This window comes from Pan troglodytes, chromosome 17 (genome assembly GCF_028858775.2).
Source record: "Pan troglodytes isolate AG18354 chromosome 17, NHGRI_mPanTro3-v2.0_pri, whole genome shotgun sequence".
Classification (NCBI taxonomy): Eukaryota; Metazoa; Chordata; class Mammalia; order Primates; family Hominidae; genus Pan; species Pan troglodytes.
In genome coordinates this window covers 59,593,989-59,600,909 of record NC_072415.2, presented here as the reverse complement: position 1 = coordinate 59,600,909, position 6,921 = coordinate 59,593,989, and the positions used below count along the sequence as shown (strand labels likewise).

The 6,921-nt window shown below is 42.3% G+C and overlaps 1 long non-coding RNA gene across 1 annotated transcript in view; it reads right to left on the bottom strand.

The window, feature by feature from the left end:
• Positions 1-1,067: 1,067 nt before the first annotated feature.
• LOC134808607 (uncharacterized) overlaps positions 1,068-6,921 on the bottom strand; it is a 28,331-nt gene continuing 22,477 nt past the window's right edge. The window contains exons 3-4 of the long non-coding RNA XR_010151919.1: positions 2,309-2,424; positions 1,068-1,316 (exon numbers count right to left, since the gene is read on the bottom strand). This is a non-coding gene — a long non-coding RNA (uncharacterized LOC134808607). The remainder of the gene's footprint in view (positions 1,317-2,308; positions 2,425-6,921) is intronic.

Below are 6,921 nucleotides of genomic sequence, written 5' to 3'. Positions count from 1 at the left end.
GAAGTAAGTGGAGAGAACTGGAGAGAACAGAATTCAGTTGACTGAGAATTTAAAAAAAAAAAAAACTTTTTCTCAAAAAACAGGATCCTGGGAGAGAAAAAAAAAGTATAAAGTCCCTTTAAATATGCACATATACATAATGGATATCAACTTAGAAGTTTATATTGCCAAGGTTAAGGACAATGCCTGGAAGAAATAAACATGGAATCATAGAAACAGTCTGTGGTCTGTGCCTTTGTCCAAAGATGATTTTGAGGGCTTCAGTATTTAAAGGGGAAAAGTGAGCTGGAGGGGAAAAAGGGAGGGCATGGTAATCCAGGTGTTACAAGAGAAAAAAAAGCAGGTAGGGGGACAGTCGATTATGTATTCATCTCGCACTCAGTAAATGGACACGTTATATAAGATAAGGTCTCTGTGGAGATATTTCACCTTTTATCTGTAGCTATCTGCTTAGGAACAAAAGGCAGCTTCTTGCATGACAGCTTTCAGCTTGATTTTTTCCTTTGGCATGGTGAATTGGGGTCCTGAGTTTTTTATTTTCCTTTCACACCTGTTTGAATAATGGAGCAGTGAATCTTTTATGGAAAGACAATGGGGATAGCTTCTAAAGTTTTTCAGCCATTTTTCTGGCATATTTGGGCCACCCTAGAAGTACCACTTGCATGACTGGCAGTACTTCCTCAGGCGTATCCCATCCTGCTGTGGCCATCCAGTTACTTGCCTCCCCAGGTCCCATCTCATGTCTTATCCTGACACAAATTGGGAGGTCCAGAGTCACGGGCTCCTGTGAGAATTCTAAATTCCTCAGTAAGTTTTTTGAGGTTTTCTCTAAGGTTTAGAAAATCTTTTGCTATGACTCTGAGTTCAATTTTTCACCAGTTTTTTTACTCGGTTTTGAGCAAAAGTAGTTATAGGAACCAGACATGGCTGTTCTGAGGGCCTAACTTCCCGTCTGTCATCATCTTCAGGGTATAAGCATAACTGGGCAAAAGGATTAGTAGGTGTAAGCTGAGAAAATGGGTGAACAAATATATTGAGGATAAAGGGCGGAAATGGTCAAAGTTATGTCAGTTACCATATAATTATTTTTATTTTCGTCTTTAATTCATCTCTTAAGCTTTTCAGTTTCCTTATTTGCCTTTAGAAAGGAGTCTTTTAGAGAGGCAATTTTGTAACCAATCAACCTTTTAGAAGCCTCCCTCTACCAAACAGGAAATGCATCCCATTGTTTCTGAGACATGTGTGATCCCTCCTTTTCCAATATGCTCCATAAATGAACAGTTTTATCCAGCTCAAAACTTCTCATTGTTGTGAACCTAGGAATTAAGTTTTAGTTTAAAAAAAAAAATGTTTTTAACCCATCCCACTGCCACTTTAAATGGTCTCTAGTAAGGTGCATTCATTTCTCTAGAAAACCACAGGTTTGGGGTCCATAATTTCTGAACATATTATTGGCTTGTGTTCTGGACAGAGGACTCCCAGACTCCTTAGATGCTGATGAACACATCATACCTTGTCCTTCTAAAATTTTACCTACCTGAAGCCTCCAACTGAACCCAGTCCAGTTCCCACTGAACACCCACTTCAACCTCTGGGTCCAGTCAAAAATAAAATTACTCCTGTAATCCCAATACTTTGAGAGGCTGAGGCAGGAGGATCACTTGAACTCAGGAGTTCAAGGCCAGTCTGGGCAACGTAGCAAGGCCCCCATCTCTACGAAAAAATACATTTTAAAAAATTACCCAGGCGTGGTGGCATGTACCTGTAGTCCCAGCTACTCTGGAGGCTTGGATGGGAGGATTGCTTTGAACCCTGCTTTGTCCAAGGCTGCAGTGAGCCATGATCACACCCCTGTACTCCAGCCCGGGTGACAGAGTGAGATCCTGTCTCAAAAAATAAATTAATTAATTAAATAAAATAAAATTACTCAGCCGGACACTGTGGCTCATGCCTGTAATCCCAGCATTTTGGGAGGCAGGCAGATCACTTGAGGTCAGGAGTTCCAAACCAACCTGGCCAACATGGAGAAACCCCATCTCTACTAAAGTATAAAAATTAGCCGGGCATGCTGGCGTGTGCCTGTAATCCCAGCTACTCGGGAGGCTGAGACACGAGAACTGCTTGAACCCAGGGGACGGAGGTTGCAGTGAGCTAGATCGCGCCACTGTACTCCACCCTGAGCAACTGAGCAAGACTCCATATCAAGATAATAATAATAATAATAATAATAATAATAATAAACAAAATTACTCAAACTTGGAGAACTCAGGACACAAACTGTGGAACTCAAAATCCAAGAGATACTCACTCAGGACCTCCAGACGCAGTGAGAAAGCAGTGAGCACGGTGGGCCCAGCAGGTACCTCATGCCTGCTTCCCTGATGCTCCTGGGGGTTGCTGGGTGTCTTAGTCCATTTTGTGTTGCTAAAACAAAATTCCACAGACTGCACAATTTATAAAGAACAGAGATTTATTTCTCATAGTTCTGGAGGCTGGGAAGTCCAAAGTCAAAGGGCCTGCATCTGACAAGGGCCTTCTTAAGCTGAACTCATCCTTTTTTCAGGAACCCACTCTCTTGATAACTAGCCCACTCTGACTATAATAGCATTACCGCATACATGAGGGCAAGCCCTTGTAACCTAATCACCACTCAAAGGTCTCACCTCTCAACACCGCTGCTTTAGGAATTAAGTTCCCAACACACAAACTTTTGGGGACACATTCAAACTATAGCTGTAGGACAGGGGTGGTCGTCACCTTTGGATCCCTCTTTTGACAGCAAACTGCAAATGAAAAACCTGAAGCACAATAAAATTGCAAACTGTTTATTTGAGTAAGAAGTAATTCATGAATTGGGGACACTGGGCCAAAACAAGTTTAGTATTCCAATGACAAATCATCAGGGGCAAGTATTTTGGGGGTAAATGCAGAAGCAAAATTTTAAAATTATTTGATTATTTTTGCAATTACAAAATTGCCTTTTTCGTTGGAAAGTCCCTAGTTACATAATCACATATAAATTGGCTGGTTATGATTGGCTGAGGTTAAGTTTTCTGCCTAACATAAGCATTCACCAGAAAAGACTCAAGTTAAGTTTTACCTATATTCACGGTCTTGACCCTGTTAAGTTTCACTGATGTTCACAGTCTAAGCAAGGTTAAGGCTATTTTAAGGGTTAGCTGGTTTTATTTGCTCAGGAATTTTGTTTCTTTTCTTAGAGAGGGGGTCTCTACAGCTCACTGTAACCTCGAACTCCTGGGCTCAAGCCATCCTCCTGCCTGAGCCTTAGTGGCTAGGACTACAAGGGCACACCACCACACACAGCTAACTATATTGCCCAGGCTGGTTTCAAATTCCTGGCCTCAAGTGACCCTCCCAGCTTAGTCTCCCAAAGCACTAGGACTACAGGTGTGAGCCACAGCACCTGGCCTGCTCAGGAATTTTTTAGGCCCAGTCTCCATTTTAATTTTGTTTTAACAAAGGTAGTAATTGATGGAGGCTCTCCTGAATTCCAGACCCACATGTCTGGGGGAAATCAGTGTCATATTTTGGTCACTGACTCAAAGCCCATATCACATCCTATAAAAGCTACAACTTCAGTGTCTCAGGTTAGTGACACCAATTGGTATCACTGTGGGAGGCCAAGGCAGGAGGATCACTTGAGCCCAGAAGTTTGAGACCAGCCTGGGCAACATAGTGAGACTCCATCTCTATTTAAAAGAAGAAGAAAAGAAAAGAAAAAGAAGTCTGGACACCAGCTCCATGTGGCCTCTCTTCTGATGTTCTAATTCTGATGTCCCTAGCCTCTTCTTGTTCCTTCTGCCCCTCACCCTAGGTGTGGTAGCTGCTTTCTGTGCTTACTCTCTCTGGATTAGTTCAGTGTGCTATTTTTACTCTTTCAGACAATGGGAAGTGAACTGTGGTGGGAAGAAAGGCCGGGGTGTTTGACCCCCTCCCTCTCTGTCTCCAGGGGAGACAATGGCTCCAGCATGGCTCCAATTGCTATCAGCCAGACCAGCTGTGATTCCAGCCTCCTTTGGGTGATCCCAGCCCTTGGCTCTGGTGACACCACCTCCTTCCCTTGACTCTGACCTAAGGATGGGAGGGTATTCTTTCTACTGCTATTCTCTGAATGGCGTCATCAGCCCCTGTTTGGCTCCTCATCTCCTGCGTCCCCTGTGTAACTGATGCCCAGCATTGAATCTCCTCTGTTTCACATACTTACAGTGGTATCTCTTACGCTGGTTAGGCCCTGACTGATACCAGTATATTTCTTGATTGATTGAAGGCACTTATACAAATCCATACCCTACTTCCATTGTTGCCTGGAAAAATTGTATTTCATGCTTCAAAGTTCAGCTTAAAAATTATTTTCTTTCTGAGGATTTTCTTATCTTCAACTCCCCACCTCATCTCACCTCATTCCCACCCATGAATTCATTGCTGTAACTCTGGGATCTCCTAGCACTTGGCTTCTCTAACACGTCCCATATAATTGTTTTTATGTCTGTCTTCAGCTAGAGTAGGGGTTCCTTTGTTTTTTTTTTAAGACAGGGTCTCTCTCTGTTACCCAGGCTGGAGTGCAGTGGTACAATCATAGCTCACTGCAGTCTCGATCTCCCGGGCTCAAACAATGCTCCTACCTCAGCCTCCCAAGTAGCTGAAACTACAGGCACTCTTTAGTAGAGATCGGGTCTTGCTATGTTGTCCAGGCTGGTCTCAAACTCCTGAGTTCAAGTGATCCTCCCGCCTCAGCCTCCTAAAGTGCTGGGATTACAGGCATGAACCACCACTCCTAGCCTATTTATTTATGTATTTATTTATTTATTTATTTATTTTTGAGACAAAGTCTTGCTCTGTCTCTCAGGTTGGAGTGCAGTAGCGTGATCTCAGCTCACTGCAACCTCCACCACCCGGGTTCAAGCAATTTTCCTGCCTCAGCCTCCCAAGTAGCTGGGACTACAGGCATGCGCCACCACGCCCAGCTAATTTTTGTATTTTTAGTAGATAGCGGGTTTCACCATGTTAACCAGGCTGGTCTCAAACTCCTGACCTCAGGTGATCCACCCACCTCAGCCTCCCAAAGTACTGGGATTATAAGCGTGAGCCACCAGGCCCAGCCTCTAGCCAATTTTTAAAATTGTTATTATTATTATTTTAGACGCAAGGTCTTATTCGGTTCCTCACTGTGGAGTGCAGTGGTGCAACTGGCATGATCATAGCTCAATGCATCCTCAAACTCCTGGGCTCCAACAATTAGGGTGGGAGTTTCTTGATGGCAAAAACTAAATTTTATTCATATAATTTCCTATTTATATATTTGACACATGATAGATACTCAGTAAATGTTTATGGATGAATGAAGGAGTGATATTGACTTCTTCTATTAAGACAAAAACAAGAGGCTGGGGAGAGGGTTGACTAGGGACTTATTGCTTAATGGGTGTAGAGTTCCAGTTGGAGAAGAGGAAAATGTTCCAGAGATGGATGGTGGTGGCGGTTGCACAACAATGTGACTGTACTTAATGCCACCGAACTGTATACTTAAAAATGGCCAACATGGTAAATTTTTGTTATATATATTTTACCACAATTTAAAAAAATAAACTGACAACTAAAATACCCTTTATTCTCAACTATAAAATGAAGTTCCACACCCTATGGATCCTCAATTCTACTTCAAGATCTGTGTCTTCTGAATATTCTCACACTTGCATACAGGGACGGAAGCAAGTCTGTGGGTTTCATTGCAGTCCTACTTGCAATAGCAAGAAAAGGGGTATGGGTAGGGGGAAAGGACAACCTAAATGTCCAGTTAGGAAAATGGCTAAATTGTACCATTTCATACTACGGGAGAGTATATAATATTCCAAAGGAATCTATGAAAGCAACATGGATAAATCACAGATAAATCTCACAAACACAGTATTATGTAAAAAACGAAGGCTGCAAATGATATTGACAGTATGATGCCATTTTGTAAACCTTCTCTTTTTTTGAGATGGAGTCTTGCTCTGTTGCCCAGGCTAGAGTGCAGTGGCGCGATCTTGGCTCACTGTAACCTCCACCTCCCGAGTTCAAGTGATTCTCCTGCCTCAGTCTCCCGAGTAGCTGGGACTACAGGTGTGCAGCACCAAGCCTGGCTAATTTTTTGTATTTTTAGTGGAGACAGGGTTTCACCATGTTGGCCAGGCTGGTCTCGAACTCCTGACCTCAAGTGATTCACCCGCCTCAGCCTCCCAAAGTGCTGGGATTACAGGAGTGAACCACCATGCCCAGCCAGATTGCATAAATCTTTAAAATAAGCAAAGCAAAGTATTATTTATGGCAGCATTCATATATATAGTAAAAATATGAAAATCTGCAACTTCATGTTAGTGGTTTGCCCATGGAGAAGGATCTGAAAGGGATGAGTGTATTGGGTTTTAGCTGTGCTTTTAATATTTTATTTCCTACAAAAGGAAGTAGGAAGTAAATATGGCAAATATTACACATTTGTTCAATCAAGTGAATGACTGAACGATAGATGGGGGGTCAATTATATTTTTCTGTACTTTTTTGTATTCTTGAAATATTTCATAATTGAAATCTAAAAATTAAATTAAATTGATAAAATAAAGGTCGGATTCCTTTGTGACCACACACACTTTGACTAACCGGATTCTCACCACATAACAATCTGCCAGCCCAGGCCCTTGCGCACTTACCAACACACACTAGTCAATGTGAGATTCGAATACGAGGAAACACTTGCATTTGGATGATTTGGGCAATTAAAAATCTCACACTACACATGTGCATGTGCACACATGGACACACACCCGAACAAAACAACCAGCCCTACAATGCTAAATTAAAAACCCAAGTGCCCGCTGTAAGATGGCAATAGAATAGAAATGGAGTACTCTCTCTTTTGTATTA